General features: G+C 27.3%; 1 protein-coding gene across 7 annotated transcripts in view; it reads left to right on the top strand.

The window, feature by feature from the left end:
* Positions 1–15,054, top strand: part of LOC122505579 (RNA-binding protein Musashi homolog Rbp6) — a 1,132,030-nt gene that overhangs the window by 699,994 nt on the left and 416,982 nt on the right. The gene's annotated exons all lie outside the window — the stretch shown is intronic.

Here is a 15,054-nt window from a genome sequence, read left to right as displayed (position 1 = left end):
GCCCCTACTTTTTCTCTCTCTCTCTCTCTCCCTTTTGCGTCATCTTAAGCCGCAAATCCAGTTGGTAAACTGTGTCCCGTACCGATCTTGGAAAAACATCAAAAGAAGATGCATTCCTTCTGAAAGAAATTAACTTTTATTTAATTTTGTCGTTTGACTAAAGAGAGCTCGTCACTGGTATTCATTAAAATATATTTAACGTAACTTTACCAAACTTATTTGTGAGGAGAAACTTTTTTAATACTCTTGACCGACTTTTTTTTATACACATTAAGTGTCTCTTTTCTCTGGTCGTTTTATTTTCATGGAATATAAATATTGTTTACTTTTTTAATAATTTATGTAGTCTAACTTGTTTTACCGTCAACAGGGGTAATTATAGAATAAATATGAAACGTGCCATTCCTTTCTATTACGAATTTTGCTGGTAAATTATTTTCTTTTCTTATTTTATTAAATATTTTATTTATTTCTTGTTTTAAATAATTTTGTTTCATATTTTTTCTATAAGGTGACTGAAATAAATTGACTATTTAGTTGCTACGCTTATTTTTCTATTTATTTTATTAAGAAAATGTTGGGAAAAAATGGTTTCCTTAATAACTTTTCATTTCAAAAAGAGGATTTTAAAAAAAGAATATTTCGGGTTTCAATTCTATTAATAAAGAAAAAACATGTTGAGATTCAATATGGAGTTATTCTCCACCTGAGAACGCCAAGTTCACCGCTAGATGGCACCTTCTCTTCTTGGAATTTCTTCCGCCACCTGGTGGTGACCTTGGCGTTCTCAAGTGGAGAAGTTAAACCACCATTTTATATCTTGAATAATTTTTGTCTAAATAAATAATTGTTTTTTGGATTCATTTTGCAATAAAGTATTTAAAAAAAAAGTTGTTTCTTTCGTTTGGTAGAAACACTCCGAAGGCCAAATAAAAATATTTTTTCAATAACATTTCGATTAAGAAAATTACTTTTTTGTTGACGAATTCTGACCTATAATAAAAATAATAATAATAAATAAACAATAATAATAATAATAATAATATTTAACAGTAAGTACTGCCAACTAGCGTCTTTTTGAAAATAAAATCCAAGGACAAGTTTTTAAAATACAAAATTCTGATTTATTGTGTTCGAAATAATAATAATTCTTGGAAAAATATATTTTGGAGAAATTTATTTGCACACTAAAAATCTGTGATATGAGTGAAAAGTTTGAATGCAGAATTGTAGAAGGTCAAGGTCAATGCTGAATAGCGCGATTCGACCCTGATTATATTAACGAGACACCCTATATACAGGCAAAGCACGTCTCGACTAAATGAGAGTACCAAGAGCTTGAGAAAAGGAAGATCGAACGAGAGAGGGAGAAAGAGAGAGAGAGAGAGAGAGAAACCGGAAGCGTGTGAGAAAGATCAGTAGAGGAAGAAAGAGATAGAGTGGGAAAGAGAGAAGGGAGGGGAAATGAGAGAGGTTGGTGGGTAGTAGCATCGGGAATGTGTGCAAGGCATTCAAAGCACAAAGCTCGAAAGGGGTGAGTGAGATGTGAGCGGCTTTTTGGAATGGGTAGTTTCTGTTATGAGGAAGAAAGGGTGAGATTTAGGAGGCATCTATTGAGAAATGCTCACAGTATAAATGTGGAGGCGTCTATTAACACGTCATAATTGCAAATGTAATCATCAGCATGCTTTTTGGTTTCTGTATATATTCAACTTTCACTTTCGATATTATATCTCTTCTTGATAACCGGTTTGTATATTTATTACTCTCCAAACGTAGGAGGAAATTTAAAAAAAAAATTGTTACCCAGATGATTTTGAAGAAAATTCTTACTCTTCTTCATTCATTCATTCTCTTTTTCTTTATTTCTTTTTCTTTTATAAATTAAAAAGTGAGAAATGAAAAAATAATGAAAGTGAAAGGGAGAATGACTCTAAAAATTATTCATTCAGGGAAATTCTTCATACATTTATTTTTGCAATTTCACTTTGTTTTTCACTGTTATTTTCACATTCACTTTGACAGATTTTCACTTTCATCATTATTTTCATTTTCTGATTTCATTCTCGCTCTCATTTCTCACTTTTATTATTTTTTCATTTCTCACTTTTTAATTTCATTAACATTTTGATTTTCACTTTCATTATCATTTTCATTTAATTTTCGTTTATATTTTCACTTGCATTATCATTTTAGTTTTTCACTTTTTTATTTCATTTCATTATCTTTTTATTTCAATTTATTTTCATTTCATTACAAAGTAAAAATAAAATTTAAAGAAAAATGTGTCGTGGAGAAAATGGAATTCATTTTAATTTTTACTTTCACTTTGATGGATTTTTATTTTCAATTTTAATTTTTACTATCACTTTGATGAATTTTTATTTTCACTTTCATAGATTTTTATTTATATTTAAAAATAAAAACCTATGAGTCAATTATGTAATTTCACTTTTACTTTCATTTGTACTTTCACTTTAATGGATTTTTATTTCTACTTTTACTTTCACTCTCACTTTGTTAATAGAGTTTAATTTTTTACTTTCACATTTCTCTTCAACTTGATAAATTTTATTTTTTTTACTTGCATTATCAATTTTAATTTGTTAGATAGTGAACATAAAAAGTGTCAAAGTGAAAGTGGAAACAAAATTAAAAAAATAAAAATTTATCCAAGTGAAAATGAATGTCAATTTTTTAAAATTATTTCACTTTTATTTTCTCTTTGATAGCATTTTCTTTACACTTACATTTTTATTTTCACTTTAATAGATTTTTTTACACTATTACTTTCACTGTCACTTTGATAGATTTTCATTTTTACTTTAACATTTATCTTCACTTACAATTTGAAAAATTTTTATTTTTCCTTTACTTTCATTTTCACTTTCACTTTGATATCTAGTTATTATAAGAAGCAACAAAGTGAAAGTAAAAATGAAAGTTTATTAAATTATTTATTTGAAATCACAAATAAAAAATATATTAAAGTGAATGCAAATATGAAAGTAAATAAAAAATGTATGATAATTTAAATTACAGTGGAAATATAATTAAAATAAAAAGTCTTTCAAGGTAAAAGAGAAAATGGACGTAAAAGTAGAAATGAAAATTACAAAATCGACATTGTCAAAGTGACAATAAAAATGAAAAAAAATTCCGTCAAAGTGAAAGTGAAAAAGAAAATGAAAATCTGTTAAAGTGTCAGTAAAAGAACCTCTCTAAAAATTATTTTTTTAAAGTAATTTTTACAGTTGAATATTAAAAATCTCAAAAGGAAAAAATTCTCCTCAGATAGCAAAAACAGTTTCCTTTTTCTTTTTTAACGATGATGCAAATATAAATTAGACTGCATCATAAAAAAAATTGCCCCAAGTAGAGAAGAATCGGTGAAAAAAATTTTACGAGTGCATCGATTCATAAAGTTAAAGATGGTGTGAAAAGGAAACGAGACTGAAATTTATAGCCATGGAAGGAGGCTGTACTTTTAGTTTTTTTTTCCTTTCCTTTTTTTTAAAAAAAAGGGAGATGAATCTCGTAGGGTGAGTGAAAACAGTTCCGCGCTGTTCCCTTCACTTAAATAATTCATAAGCAATACCGTCCCGTGGTCACGTCTTGGCTTTTCTCCTGATTGGCTCGAATTTACGATCCATTGTCACCTGATTGGCCATGCTTGTGCGATGAATTTTGCTCCCATAAGAAAAGCACTTTATCGTCAAGCAAAAGGCATTTTCAGAAGAAATGTGCTGTGTCTATGAGTCTTTAAATATTTTCCTTGCGGCAGCACTTTTTCCTAAAGTTTAAAGAAACGAAAATTTAATATTAATTTATTTTTTCAAAAAAATAACTCAAAAAAAATTAATTTTTTGGAATATTTCTCTTGCTATGAAAATGTAAAGAGTAGACTTTGTATTTTTTGGGGTTAAAAATTTCGTTATACGATAAAGGTGTTTGTTGGTTGGTGTGTGACTTGTTTGACATTATAATGGGCTTGCTTCCTGTGGCTGGAGTCGAGTTTGTCGCGGTATTATGCCTACAACACAATTTTAGTCCGGTCTGGTGGACCTCGTTGTCCATGACACTTTGACGCAACTATGGTTCGAGGAACGGTGTCCAGAGGGCCGACTGAATTGGACAGTTATGAGTTGGTTAATTGTTTTGTCATTGTTAGAATTTCCTACTTGCTGTTGTTATTATATTCTCGTTTGTTAATATTACGCTACAGGAAGTAAGCACCTTCAACTTTTGCTTGCTGCCACTGTAACTTTTATTGAATATATTCACTAACATATTTTGTTCAAGCTTCCTTCCGTTAGTAAATGCCAGACAAGTAAATATTAACTACCATTACTACTACAGACTTTTATTTTCATTTTCACTATCATTCTGACAGATTTTAATTTTATCTTTACTGGCACTTGAAAATATTTATATTTTTGCTGCCCTTTCGACGAATTTTTATTTTTACTTCTACTTTCACTTTGACAATTATACCTTTTTACATTTATTGTCACTTTGGCTGATATTCATTTTCACTTTCATTTTAATTTTCTAGGTATTCATTGTCACTTTCATTTTTAATTCCACTTTCACTTTGACATATTTTTTTCTTATTTTTATTAGCACTTTGAGACGTTTTCATTTTTCCTGACACTTTGAAAGGTTTTCACTTTCACTTCTATTTTCACTTTGACAAGTTTTAATTTTTACTTTTATTGTCAATTTGGCAGATATTTATTTCCACTTTCATTTTAATTTTTTCTATGACTTAGAGAGGTTCTTTTACTGACACTAACAGATTTTCATTTTAATTTTAATTTTAATTTTAATTTTCATTTTCATTTTCATTTTCATTTTCATTTTCATTTTCATTTATTGTCATTTTCATTTTCATTTTCATTTTCATTTTCATTTTCATTTCATTTCATTTTCATTTTCATTTCATTTTCATTTTCATTTTCATTTTCATTTTCATTTTCATTTTCATTTTCATTTTCATTTTCATTTTCATTTTCATTTTCATTTTCATTTTCATTTTCATTTTCATTTTCATTTTCATTTTCATTTTCATTTTCATTTTCATTTTCATTTTCATTGTTACTTTGACAAACTTTTATTTTTATTGTCACTTTGACAATATTTTAATTTTCTCTGTCACTTGGAAAACTGTTTATTTTTATTTCTACTAACACTTTGACAGACTTTTATTCGTAATTTAAAAAAATAAACTTTCATTTTCACTTGGATGAATTTTGATTTTTTTTACTTTCATTTTCACTTTCACTTTGACACTTTTTATATTCATTTTCTATCAAAGTGAAAGTGAAAATGAAAGTAAAGAAGAAAATAAAAATTTATCAAGCTACAGTTGAAGATAAATGTGATCGGGTCAAAATAGAACTAATATCAAATCAATTTTTAAGATAAAATTGCAGATTAGATACCACAGTTCAAGATTTATATTAACATAACGCAGGGAAAATTTAATTTAATAAGAGATTTCTTGTAATGAAATGTACACTTCTATTTCGGAAATAGTATGCACATTTTAAATTGAATTTCACCCAGGAAGCTTCATTATCGACCCGAATTTCTACTCGCTACATTTAATATTTCAATTGTTCCTTGCCAGGTGAATTAAAAACAAATATATCGGGTCTCTCTCTCTCTCTATAAAATGAAATTACTCATTCTTTGCACTCGAGTATTTTTCATATATAAAAAAAAGAGAAAAAAAATTTCTCCCTTTCTTTTTATATATACATATATATATTGTTTTCTGTAAAGTCTCTTAGTGCAAAACATGTAGTGTACTTAAAGCACGCTTTGTGACATACAAGCCTTTGTCACCGACGCATTTTTTTCCTTTTTTTTCTATATACTCAACGATACATTACTTTTTTTTTGTTCATGTCATCATCAAGTCAAAAGAGAGAAAGAGAGGGAGTGGAATAAAATTCCAGACAATTCAGAAATATTAGTGTCAATTGTTGGGAAGTTTTTTTAAAAACAGAAAAAGATTAAAAATATTAATAAAGAAAAAGTTATTTTGTGAATGTGTCGAAATAAGAGGATGAAATAAAAAAATTTTTTTTAGAATAAAAAAAATTTGTATTTTAGGGAAACATTTTTTTCTCTCCTTTGCAAAAAAAAGAGCGAAAACTTGGTGCATTGCTTTACGGAATAATCCAATTTGTTTCGAGTATTTTTATAAAATTGTGTTTTGAATATTTCTTTTGTTTTTTTTTTAGTATTTTTTTTTATTTTCTCATATTTTTCTGGTTCTAAAAAAAGTATCTTTTTCTCCCTCGCTCTGTTTCTCTGTCTTTTTCTCTCACTATTTCGGTTTCTGTCTCTGTTTCTCTCTCTCTATACAAAAAGAATTCGTGTCTGCAGTTTGCCAGCTGTTAAAACGTTTCGCTCAAATGATATTGGCTGGCGCCAAATGCCAGTGACATTGTTGAAAAAGATTTTTTGACAAGCGTTATTAAAAAAAAAAATGCCCAATTCACGCGCTCTTTTCTAAACTTTAACAGAAAAATTGATATCACACATTTTGCAGAAGACAACTATCACTGTCCATGACATTATCTTTTCTATATTTTTTTGAGACATGAGAAAATATTTCATAACACCTTCTCCATTCCCATTTTCATCACATTTTTATTCACATTCCTCTATTTTTTTAAAAAACAGTCGAAAAATAATTTCACTTTTACAGTGGAGAACCTGTCAGAATGCAAGTTGATATTAAAAACTTTTCTTTTGTATTATTACCAACGATTTATTATTTTTTGAATAATAAAAATTTTATCTCTAATTTTTTTATTTTTGGAAAATGAATTAAGTAATAAAAACAAGACAGACAAATTCAAATTAATTTTTTATTAATTATTCTTTAAGTACAAATTTATATTACAAATTTTTTTATTTATTAAAAACAAATTAAGTAGTAAAAACTTGTTTATGTCAGACAATAAAATGAATTTCATTTATTAAACATTTTTTTAACAACCATAAAATTTTTAGAAATAAGATGAATTTGTCGATTTTAGTATTCACTGTTAACTTAAAAGTATCAAATAACAACGAATTGATACCAAAAATGTGGAACAAATATAAAATTGACCAAATTTTTGGCATCAATTTAATTCACTTTAGTATCAATTTGATACTTTCAAGAAAACTGTGTTGAGAAAAATTCGATGTTCAAAATTAATTATAAAATTTGTATTCAGTAGTAAAAACTGTTTTTAGTCAGACAGTAATGTAAATTTTTCAATTTAGTTTTGAGAAGTCAAATTCAGAATTAATTATAAAATTCGAATTAAGTAGTAAAAACTGTTTTTAGTCAGACTAAAAGGTCAATTTTTCAATTAAGTTTTGAGAAGAAATCGAAGTTCAAAATTAATTATATAATTCAAATTCAGTAGTAAAAATTGTTTTCAGACAGACAACAATATAAATTCTTCAATTTAGTTTTAAGAAGAAGTCGTAGTTTAGAATTCATTATTCCACAGTTGTGGAAAGTTCTAAATTTTAATTTTTTTATACAAAATTAGTTTTCAAACGTTTTTGTTTACTAAAAACAAACTGAATAGAAAAAGAAGTTTTATGTCAGAAACAACCATACAAATTTTTCAATTGACTTTTTAGAAGAACTCGAACTTTTTTGAATTAATTATAAAATTGAAATTCAGTAGTAAAGAAAGTTATAGTCAGACAAAACGACCTCGCATTTTTAAAGTTTATAAGTTTGAAGAGAAAAATTATTTTTTCTCGGTCAGAGCAGTTAAAAATGTATAACTTGAGTTACAAAAAAAAATTCAGTAGTGAATAGTAGTTGAAGTCAGACAGTCGTATAAATTTCTCAATTTTATTAGGAGAAGAAGTCAATATTTCTAAATATCGAAAAAACTAGCCTAAAATCTAGTTTATTATAAAATTCAAATTCAGTAGTAAAAAGAAGATTTAGTCAGACGTAACGTTTTGAATTTTTAAATCCAGTAATTTAAATAGTAAAACCAGTTTCAGTCAGGCAGAACAATTAAAACTGTTCACTTTTATGTTTGTCAAGTGAATGTGCATTTGAAATGATTAAATCAGTAGTAGAGTCAAACTATTGTAAGAAAAATCTAAAATTTTGAGTTAATTATTGTAACTCTACTTATTATTTAATCTTTTTTTTTATTTAAAACAAATTAAGTAGTAAAAAGTTGCTTTGGTCAGACAGTAGTATTCAAAATTTCAGTAGGAGAAGAATTTGAAGAGTGAAAATTAATTTTAAATTCAAAATCAGTAGTGAAAACAAATTTCTGTCACCCGTAAAGTTTTTATATTTCTAAATCCAGTAATTTAAGTAGTAGAACTTTTTATAGTCAGACAAAACATTTAAAAATAGTGATTTTAATTTTTAGTAATTTATTTTGCTTTTAATAGATTTAAATCAGTAGTAAAGGTAAATTGTAGTCAGACAGACAAGCCAGACACTAAAAAATTTAAGTGAATAAGCAATTGAAACATTTAAATCAGTAGTAGAGGGCAATTTTAGTCAGACAAGTCGGACATTAATATATTGAAGAAAACTATTCTTTAGAAAAAAACTAACTAACGATTCTTCTTTTTTTTAAACATTGAATTTCAAAAAAAAAAAAAAAGGTAGTAAAAATTGGAAAAAAAATTATATGCATTCCGCTAGGTTCCACTTGTTAAATTTATAAAATTAGTAAAGTAAAGAAATGTAGGAAAGAGAAGGGGGATTTATTATAAAAAAATAAAGACTCTAAGGGGTCAAAAAAAACTGCGTAGGAAGTAAATTTCTATTTTATCTCATAAAAGAAGAGACAGTGTCTGCTTCACTAAAGTAATGAAGTGCAGTTGAGCTCGGCAGTTCATTTTTATCAGAGTCTCTAGATCTTCGAGGGGGTATGCGGTGGTTTTGCAAAAAAAGAAAGAAAGAAAGAAAAAAGAAAAAAAAAAGTCGGGGCACCGAGGTGAATAGGGTCGGTCACTAACGCAGCTGGCGCGCATATTAAGAGCAATCGCTCAGTCCTTCGTAATAACTGACCGACCCGATCCGACTCTAGATATAATAAATCTGCGTCGCGCAATTGCAAAATATTGCGATACGACTGCACTGGGTTATAATTCCACTCTCTCGTTTCACACACGACTTAAGCGTTATATTGTTTCAATTTTAGAAAGAAAAAAAGCAAAAAAAAAAAAAATAATCCCCCCACCAAAAAAAAAAAAAATCCAAGTGCAAAAATGAAATTGAACAAAAAAATGAAAAAAAGAGAGAAAACTGCGCCAAGGAATGCAGAGAGACGAAATGACAAACGCAAAAAAAAAAGAATAACGCTCTCGTAGGTGGATGAAAAAAAATTCCCGAGAAAGTTTACCAACGTCAAACAGTAATTTGCAATCGGGCCTCGGCACTCGTTCCCTTTTTATTCGTTCCTCCATTGCACTTCGTTCTGCAACGATAAACATAGTTGCTGACTACTAACACATTCATGAGGAGAGTGACCAATAGAGGAAGAGAGCTAGAGAGAGAGAGAGAGAGAGAGAGAAACGACAAGAGAAAAATAGGCGTAGGTAACCATTTTCCCTGTCTGGATGCAACTCGTAAAACCAAGCCGAAGTGCATTACCCTCTCTTATTGTCCACTTCCACTATCGTTTGTTCATTTGACAGCAAGTGCCGTGCAACTTTAGTTAAATTAATCAATTTTTACAATTCCCGTATAGTGATAAAATATTTTCATCTCTCGAATTTTTTTTAATAAACGGAAATATTTTACTGTCCTTTCTCATATAGGGGAAAAAAATTTAACTTCCCTCTAGAAAAGTAAAAACATTTTTTATACAGAAAAAAATTTTAAATTATATCTAGTCTACAGTTTTTTAAAATGAAAAATTACAGGAGACTTAGAAAAATCTTGAGAGTTAAGATGGAGACTTTTCTTCACTTGAGAACGTCAATATCACCGTTAGATGGCAGTTCAGTTGATAAAAGCAGATTTCACGACAGCTGGTGGCGATATTAGCGTTCTCAAGTGGAAAAATTAAATCATTTTACAATTAAAAACGTATCATTTGATCAATAAAATAATACAATGGGAAATTTCTTTTAACTCTATTTAATCTTCTCAATTTTTAATTACGAAAAAAAAAATTTTACGTTAAAGGTAAAAAGAAAAAAATTTTTACGAAGAAGGTTAAGAAAAATGTAAACAAAATAATTTACTCATATGAAAAAGGAAATGTGTCGATGTAAGGTTCAATTTTTCGATTTCAGTTTTGAGAAGAATTAGAAGTTCAGAATTAATAATAAAATTCGAATTCAGTAGTAATAACTGTTTTTAGTCAGACAGTCGTATAAATTTCTTCATTTAATTAGGAGAAGAATTCGATGTTGAGAATTTATAAAATTTAAATTCAATAGTAAAAACTGTTTTTCGATCGACAACAATATAAATTTTTCAATTTAGTTTTGCGAAAAAACCGAAATTCAAAATTAATAATAAAATTCAAAATTTATTTTTATAAACTAAAAATTCATATTTCAGACTTTTCTGTTTATTTAAAACAAATTCAGTAGTAAAAAGTATTTTTAGTTAGACAGTTGTATAAATTCCTGAGTTTATATTTTTTTTAAACAATAAAGTTCATATTTCAGACTTTTTTGTTTATTTAAAACAAATTCAGTAGAAAAAAGTAATTTTAGTCAGACAGTAGTGGAAATTTCTCAATTTGAGTAGGAGAACAATTCGAAGTTGAGAAGTAATATTATAAAATTCAAAATCCATAGAAAAAAAATTTTCAATTAGACAACCATACAAATTTTTCAATTTACTTTTGAGAAGAAGTAGAAGTATTCAGAATTGAAATTCAATAGTAAAAAATGTTTTCAGTCAGACAACAATATAAATTTTTCCATTTAGCTCTGAGAAAAAGTCGAAGTTCAGAATTAACCATATATACTTTTTTGTTTATTTAAAACGAATTAAGTAGTAAAAAATAGTTTTAGTCAGACAGTAGTATTTAAAATTTCAGTTCGAGAAGAATTTGAAGTTAAGAATGAATTATCAAATTCAAAATCAGTAGTATTTTGAAAATTCAACACTTTTTCTTCTTTTTTATGGCATTTAGCTACATTATTTTTAGGCTCTTTAAAAACACTTTACTTATTTAATAGTCTCCACCCTCTGGTAAAAAATCAAAAATTATTAAAAATTCGAAAAACCGAATTTCTTAAAATTCAACATTTTTTCTTCTTTTTTATGGCATTCAGCTTCATTATTTTTAGGCTCTTCAAAAACACTTTACCCAATTTTTCATCTCAGCCCTTTGGTTAAAAAAACTACTTTTCTGAAATTTGCAAAAAATCGAAATGTTTCTTTTCTTTTAATTAGAAAATTACTTTATTATTTTTGTGCTCTTTAAAAATACTTTACTCGTCTTTTAAACTTCACCCTTTGGTAAAAAAAAACTACTTTGACCACTTTATTTTTTTGAATTAAAAACTAGGATTATTGAATCAAGTAATTTTCATAATTTATTTAAAGCAATATTTATTAGAGACAATTATTCCATTTATTTGACTTAAGTAATTCATATTTAGTACAAATAACTATTTATTTAATACTATAAATTAAAATATTTATGACCAATAAATATTTACTTTGAACAAATTCAGTAATTTAAGTAGTAAAAAGTAGTTTTAGTCAGACAGTAGTATAAATTTCTCAATTTGAGTTAGAGAAGATTTCTTAAGCTAAAAATTAATTACAAACCTCAAACTCAGTAGTGGAAACCAGTTTTAGTCAGACAAAGCAGCTTTAATTTATTGATAAATCGAATAAAATAATTCAATCAATAAATCCAGTAGTAAAATGGAAAAATTTAAGTAAATCATTGAAATTTGATTATATTTTTATACAAAATTATTTTTCTATACTTTGTTATTTAGTAAAAACAAATAAAGTAGTAGAAACTGTTTTAAGTCAGACAACAATATAAATTTTTGTCGATTTAATTTTGGGACGAAGTTGAAGTTTAGAATTAATTGTAAAATTAAATTTCAGTAGTAAAAGAAAGTTTCAGTAAGACAAAATGACTATCAATTTTTAAAACCAGTTTTTTCAGTAGTAAAACTAGTTTAAGTCAGGCAGAACAATTTAAACTTGTAAATTTAATTTTTGGAAGTTAATGCATGTTTCAAAATAATTAAATCAATAGTAAGGACAAACAGTAGTGAGAAAAAATCTAAAAAATTGGAGTACATTATTGCAAATTTATTTTTTAAATAAAAATTTACATTTTAGATTTTTTTGTGTTTTGAAATCAAATTATGTAGTAAAAAGTAGTTTTTGTCAGACAATGAAAATGTTAACAAAAAAATATACGTCTCTAAAAAAAGTAAAAATGTTTTCTCAGATTTAGAGAGCAAATACCTCTTGATTTACTGTAATTTATAATATCCTTAAATATCCTTAAATATTGGAATGAAGGAAGTGAAATTAAGTGAATTTTTTTTTCTCTTCTTCTTCTTCCTCTTCTTTTACTTCTTTTTTTTTACTAATAGCAAGTGGCGAAGTCGAGTGCGGTTAAAAAGAGCATTCTTGATTTACTCATCGTCAGATTTGTTAGAATCGTGGCTTAACCACAAGAAAAGACAGGAAATGGAACCGCTCAGCTGTGAACCGTCGTAAAGTCGTTAGCTAGTTCAAGTTCCGAATCTTCAATCTAGGATCTTGCAATTTCCTGCTCTTCTTACAGTCTTGACTTAATGAAACCGTATAGTCGTCAGCTACTGGTGACTTCCTCCAACTGTACACCCCCATCTTATCCCACCCCCCCTCCTCACTATAACCTCTTGGTAAAACGTAGACGTTAAACCGACCACCGCACATCTTGGTAATTAATTCTGCATTAATTCATTTCGAAATATCGTTTCACGTCTCATTCCATATCTTAAGTGAAATATTCTCTAATAGTATTGTAAGTGGGAAATTTATGTATGGGGAGGAAGTTCACAAAACATTTTCACAAATCTGTTCTGTTCTGACAATTATTAATTATTATTATTCTTTAATAATTATAATTCAAAATTTGATATAAATGAGTTTTTGTAATTAATAATACAAATTTTTAAAATAGTAAAATAATAAAACTTACTTTACTTTTGAGTGTCTGATTACAATTTGTCTTTACCGATTCAAATGTATTAAAAGGGCAATAATTTTCAAAATTAAAATCCCCATTTTTAATTGTTGTCTGACTAAAACACGATTTACTACTTAAATTACTGGATTTAAAAATACAAAAAGTTTACGTCTGACTAAAAGGTCATTTACTACTGATTTTGAATCAGAATTGTATAATTAATTCTCAACTTCGAATTCTTCTCGTACTCAAATTGAGAAAAATACTAACTGTCTGACTAAAAATACTTTTTACTACTTAATGTGTTTTAAATAAAGAAAAAAAAATAAAATATAAATTTTTTCTTTAAAAAGTAAAGTTGTATTAATTTACTCAACATTTTCGCTATTTTACAATAATTTATTCCTACTACTAATTTAATTATTTCAATCGCGCATTTACTTCAGAAACTTAAAATGATCAATTTTAATAATTTTTCTGCCTGACTGAAACTTGTTTTACTACTTAAATGACTGATTTTCAAAATTAAAGGTCGTTTCGTCTGTGACTAGAACGTCCTTTTACTACTGAATTTCAATTTTATAATTAATTCTGAACTTTGACTTCTTAAAATTAAATTGGAAAATATTGTTGTCTGACTGAAAACAATTTTTACTACTGAATTTTAATTTTATAATAAATTCTCAACATTGCATTCGTCTCCTAATTAAATTAAGAAATTTATACGACTGTCTGACTAAAACTACTTTTTACTACTTAATTGATAAATAGTTAAAAAATAATCAAGGCGCAATAAAAAGTGAAATTTATTTATTTTTTTGTCAAAACAAGGTTTATTTTCTCCTTCTTGCCCCCGATCAGATCCGAGTTTCCTGAAAGCGTGCGGAAGCTTTTTGTCAGTTTCGTTCCAGTTTTTCATTCTTTCAAAGTTTTAAAGTTTAATTTTCTCTCCTTTTTTTTGTCTTTAGTGCTCACGTCAAAATTGCAAATGCGAATAAACCCATCTGTAAAGAAGCTACGGGGCAGATTGGTGGCTCTATATATATAGTATATGATGTATATATTTTGGTATAAAATATATATATATATGTATAGTATGTGTATGTGTGTGTAAAACGGCAGGACGAAAATATTCTGGTTTGAATTAGAAACACGAATCCCTTTAGCCCTCGGCGTTTTCCACTCTCGGATGCCCCCTTGAAATAAACATAAAAAATTTTACTGTCTACGCCGCTGTTGCTTGCATTTTCTTCCGGATACGCTGGCTTGCACGACGCGAGCTCATTACTTCGGCATTCAGTCCCTTCTACAGGCCGATAAGAGGGAAGATTCAACCCTGATTAAAATTCAGAGCGCATGCAGGTAGTCGGGACACAAGTGTCAGAAGAAAAACTAACACTACGAGTAGGTACTGGGAACAGTGTTTTGTTTTTTTTTCCTTTTATTTTTTCTTTCATGAATTTATCGCATTTCGATAAGATCACGACGAGATGGGTGGGGGAAAATTCGATACTTCAATAGTCGTTTATTCTGATATTTGCTTTTAAGATAAATAAAAGAAAAATGAAATGAAGAAAATCTTATTATTATTATTATTATTATTATTATTATTATTATTATTATTATTATTATTATTATATTATTATTATTATTACTCGAATTTTTTTTTAATTTACTTTTTTTTAAATTAAACTTGTTTAATTTCTTTTAAATTATTTTTCTTGGCATTTTTGTTTGGAATAAAATGAAATCAAATATAGGTTTGACACTGAAGAAAGGTAGAAATTGAAGAAAGGTGGAAAATGAAGAAAAGGTACAAAAAGAGTAATAAAATTGAAAAAGAAGGTAGAAATTGAGGAAAAGGTACAAAAAGAGTAATAAAATT

This window comes from Leptopilina heterotoma, unplaced genomic scaffold (assembly GCF_015476425.1).
Source record: "Leptopilina heterotoma isolate Lh14 unplaced genomic scaffold, ASM1547642v1 Lhet_36, whole genome shotgun sequence".
NCBI lineage: Eukaryota > Metazoa > Arthropoda > Insecta > Hymenoptera > Figitidae > Leptopilina > Leptopilina heterotoma.
The sequence above is the reverse complement of the archived record's forward strand: the minus strand, read 5'-3'. Positions and strand labels throughout refer to the sequence as shown.